Source organism: Oxyura jamaicensis, assembly GCF_011077185.1.
Source record: "Oxyura jamaicensis isolate SHBP4307 breed ruddy duck chromosome 2 unlocalized genomic scaffold, BPBGC_Ojam_1.0 oxy2_random_OJ78096, whole genome shotgun sequence".
Lineage (NCBI taxonomy): Eukaryota > Metazoa > Chordata > Aves > Anseriformes > Anatidae > Oxyura > Oxyura jamaicensis.
Genome location: NW_023303506.1, coordinates 9,475 through 14,513, shown reverse-complemented (window position 1 = coordinate 14,513; position 5,039 = coordinate 9,475). Strand labels below are relative to the sequence as shown.

At 37.8% G+C, this 5,039-nt stretch overlaps 1 long non-coding RNA gene across 1 annotated transcript; it reads left to right on the top strand.

Moving 5' to 3' along the window:
* LOC118157032 lies at window positions 1–2,738 on the top strand. The gene is made up of 2 exons (XR_004746524.1): window positions 1–39; window positions 1,016–2,738. It is a non-coding gene; the product is annotated as an uncharacterized LOC118157032 (long non-coding RNA).
* Window positions 2,739–5,039: the final 2,301 nt, after the last annotated feature.

The following is a 5,039-nucleotide window of genomic DNA, read 5'->3' as shown; positions in this document are numbered from 1 at the left end:
TCAGGAATGCTTTTGCTTGCTTTGACGAAGAAGCAACAGGTATGTGGGTAAAATAACAGTGTATGTGTATTGCTCTTATTTTTGTAACCATAAATAATTCTATTCGTGGAAGTAGTGATGAATGTTAACTCCGAAAATTCTGATTTCTGCAAGATAAAAATTATGCTGTATTTCATCAGCAGCTGAAAATAGCGTGTGTTTAAAAAAAATGAAAAATTTAATGCCAGACTTCTAGCTCTTCATTTGTTTTTTCAAGGCAGGAGAAGAGAACAAGATACTGACTGGGAGCCATGGTCTTATTTTTTTCCTAACTTTAAATTCAGTGTAGGGGCAACTTATGTAAGGGGAATCCTCCTTGTTTACAAAGCTGGTGTGCTTTTATGAAGATCTCTCTTCCTAGCAACATGTTCAGCTGCCCTTAAAGGAGAAGAAAATTTATACAAGAAAAAAACTGGTAATTAGATTGCTGATAGAAGAAAGGAATTACAGGTTATTTAAGGCTGTTTAATAAAACAGTTGTAAAAATGTATTCTTTCTAACCAGACTGGTAAATGTGAGTTTGGCCAATGATTTAAGATGAATTTCAAGTCTTTAAAATATTCCAAACTTTCCAGTGCCTCATGCAGATGTTGAGCATTGATAGTAAAGTTCCATTTTAAGTGATTTATTTCATTAGGAATGTTCAAGACAAATGGATCCCTTTTTTAAAAGGCTCTCGGTGCTACTGGGAGTTCAGTCCTATTATGAAGAAGATAGCATATGGACACTGATAAACTTCTTACAAAGGCAGGTCACACAATGACCTTTACTCGAAGTAGCAAGACCATGCAAATTAATTAAGAGGCTTGACTTGATCGATTGCTTGTAATTATTTGTATGTTATGGTAATAGGCTTTTTCATGTGCCAAAAAAAAGATTAGCTCTTTTTTATTTGAAAAAATAATTAAAATTATTGTCCAGCAGTTAGCAGATAAATGTAAAAGGTTTTTTCTTGTCCCCTCACAATGCACTGCAGGGTTTATTCAAGAGGACTACCTGCGAGAGCTGCTGACGACAATGGGAGACAGGTTCACAGACGAGGAGGTAGATGAGCTCTACAGAGAGGCACCGATCGACAAGAAGGGGAATTTCAACTACATTGAGTTCACGCGCATCCTTAAACACGGAGCAAAAGACAAGGATGACTGAGCAAATCTTTGGATGCCTGCAGATTATTTCTACTTTACACTTATGTTTATTTTTGAGGGTTTTTGAGGGTAGAAGTTGTTGCATGCATTTAGCTTTACAGCTTTTGCCTTTCTCAATGTATTTATCTATTCCAGGCCATTTAGGCACATCTGCACCTGTGTAATCAGACTGGAAGTGGGGAACATATTGAGGAAAAGCATATGGGGACAAAGATCAGTGAACTTTAAAGTCCATGAAAATAATCTCAATGTTTCTGGTTTAGCTGGATTTTTACACTTTTTGTAACAAATGCCATTTTGAAATAAAGTTTGCTATATAGATTAAAATATCTCATTCTTTTGTGGAGAGAGGAATTTCTACTACGCATTTACAAATGCAGGTCTTAATCATATTTTATTTGCAGTTGCAAATCAAGCTCAAACACATTTTCATAATGTATTGTTCTCTGTAGCATAATTATGAAATGCTCCTAGCAGTACATGCTGGTGTCTTTAAAAATGAAGCTGTATAAATCTGTTATAACAGTTTTTCCAAGTGGAATATAACTGGTATAAATAGTTAGCCCAAGAAATCTTCAGGGAAGACTTAGAATTGCCTAATTGCCAGCAGGGAGCATTTATGATTCTTGCCTAGAGGCAGTTATTTTGCCTAGTTTTTATTTCCTTTTTCTATTGATAGTTTTTCAGCAATATTTTTATATCAATGTTTGTGTTCCCAAGTTTGCATTCCTTAGTTTGCATTCCTGTTTTTTTATACTGGCAATAAGTGGGAATTGGGCATACTTTTTCCTTCTGTTGAAGGAAGCTCGTGCAAAGGCATCTATGGGGTAAAAATGTCTGTGCTGGCGGTGATTAATAGCGATACTTGTCCAGAAAACCTCCATAAATTTTGTTCTGCAGCTAATGGCATTTGCATGGGAGAATGTCAGCAAAAAAGTTCTTAGAATTAACTTTGTAAACCCTATGTGTGGTAAAACCACTCTCACTACTTAAATGATCATATGTTTTATTCATCTACCTGATATTGATTAAATGTCTTTTGCACAAACAAAATTCATTCATACAAAAACAGCTGTGTTGATGCTGTTCTCTTGAATAACAAGAGAAAGTTCATACTCAGTTCTCAGAATGACTACATCCTTCCATATTTCTCCTGCCCTTAGCTCCTACAAGCTAAAAAAGCATAAGAGGAATCCATCTTGCCTACATAACAAACTTACCTGTTCAAGAGATGACCTGTTAACCAGAAACCCTGCCCTGAGCTATTTCACGAGACCCAAAAGAATAGGAATCTTACTTTACCTAAAAGGTGTGAGAAGATTGGGCCAATATGAAATGCCCCAGGATGCAAATACTCTACAAAAAAAATAGTGTTTGTCTAACTTCCCGTGTAGAGTCATGGATGACTTGGTTTCTTAATCTTGCCTGTGTTCACATGTTCTGTCTTTAGCTTTATAAATCAGATGATTTTACACACAATAAGCATACTTTGTTCATTCCTTGTTGGTTTCGTTTACTTCTGGGCTTAATTAAAATTGCTTTTCACCATTACTTTCCTATTTTTGTTTTGTCTCAATTTTTCTTCCTTTTTTCCCTCCTACCCAGACTGTGGTCTTCACTGTAGTACTTCAGACTGCCCAACCTCTTCCTATTCTCAGAAGATTGCTTTTAAACTCTCTCTGTGCTCCTGAGTATGGTCACTGTGGTAGTCTTTCCTTGGAATACCTGACAGATGACTTTAAGAAGGCAGTTCATGTCAAAATTTTCACCTACAACACCCTTGTCACAGAACTGCTGAGATCTAGGAGACATGCAATTGTTGAAATGTCGCTACGTACCATTAAGCTGAGGAGCAGTTGCACTCTTACTTCTTTACTATTGTAGCATTTCCGCAATTCAATATTTGTGAACATGCAAGCAGCCTGCATTAAGGATAAACGTTAAGTCTTTTTTTCTTTGAACAGCTAAATGGACTAAGTCTGGGAGGTTAAGTTTTTATCCCGTTACAAGCACTGGGCCTCTGAACTATTCTCTTCCCAATGATTAGTAAATCTCAATAAATTTTAGGTGCTGGTATGTTACACTGAATAATCAGCAGATAAACCATCTGGATTTTCCATGCTGGGAATAAGTTTAGAATTAGTGATTATTAAATTGTAAATCACGCTAAAGCGAATCTGCTATCCTTCTCAAGAGGAGGTTTATTTCAAAAACTTGTGTGCTACTGTCCTTAATTTTTAAGAGCCAGTTGAAATGGGGAACGTAGCTGTTCCTTGATGCAGTGTGTGGGCTTTACACTGTTGGCCACTTCTGCTGATTAGGGGCTGGTCATGGGGAACTGTATGAAGTGTAAGGATACCCATACAGGAAGATATGTTAATGAGGAAGAATTTCCAAGGATGTTCAAGAGCAAATAATGATGACCTTCCTTGGCCAGGTCTCCCTGTTACCCATCCTGTAATACAGGAAACTCGTCAACTTGCCATGGGGATGTTGATTTATCCTAATTTATCCTTAACCACTGGGTTTATCCTTAAGGATTTATCCTTAACCACTGGAAGGTCAGTAACAAGCCCTGCCAAGAGACCATATAAGAGCATCAGATGCATTTTGTAGTTAGGAATGTTCAGACAGCTGAGGTTGCGTGCCGAGGGCTGGAGGGATGTGTCATCAATAATCCACTTCCAAAAATAAAAATAACTTTGGTCATTGAAACAGTTCAAGATTCTGATGACTTATACTTAGCATTTTGCAGTCAAATTTTTGGAATCAATCTGTTCTCCCTTGCAGTTCATGTATAATGGGTCTTCAAACTGTGCTAGAGTAGGCTTATGATGAAAGACTATTTTCACAGGCTGATGCACACATTTAATAGCCTTAAGTCTGCAGTGATATATAACACCCCGCAAAGCGCCATTGAAAAGCAGTGATTTATTCTATGTGACCCATTTACCCTGTTCTGAGGCTACATCCTCAAGGGTCAAACTCAAGCCAAAGCCTGACTGCAGCTGCATGAGAGAAATCCAGAGAGGAATCTGTCTGCGTGAAATGCTGCTAGTGTATACTTGCCTTTTTTCTTTCCCCTCTGTTGCTGGTGATACTTGTAACACGCAGCTTTTTGACCGCTCAGGATACGCTCATTTCTGTTCTTTCAATCTGCATCTAAGCAAATAAAATGTTCTCACACTTTGATCACACAAGAAGCATTTCACAAAATGGAGTCAGCTGAATACACTGGCTTAGCAACTAACTGATGTCACAGAGGTGGTGTACACAGACGTGGAAGTAAGGATCTGTTTCACTACTGATCTAAGAACTATCTTTAGATTGCATGCTCGTTTCTAAGATCACCAGCGTATGTTAAGGAATGAAATGGGCCCCGTCCTGTAACAGGACATCAGGGCCTTAGTATCCTGCACATAGTATTTGTTCTGAAAGATGGAAAATATCTTAAATCTTGTCAAATATTTCTCATGTCCGCAGCTTTTTCTTGTTGGTAATGATACTAATATGTTATCTGATACATTCCTGGGGAGCTTCAGCTACCAATGAATAGCTCTTACTCCACTGAAGGCATTCAGACAATGGAAGTCCAAATAACAGGTGAGTAACAATGAAAATAGAGGCAGAGAGGTTTTGGATAGCAGCAGTTAATCTGCCATTGGTATTGTCTGTGTACCCGTGCTCCTATTTTGGTCTGCTCCCTGAATTTCTCAAACACTGCTGTCGCTTTTAGATATCCTTCTACTTCACAGAGAAATGATTCAGCATGACAGTAGCAAACTCTGTGAACTCAGAAAGAGGATTACAAATGCCAGGAACAAAACAGACTAAGAGAAATTGGTAAATGCA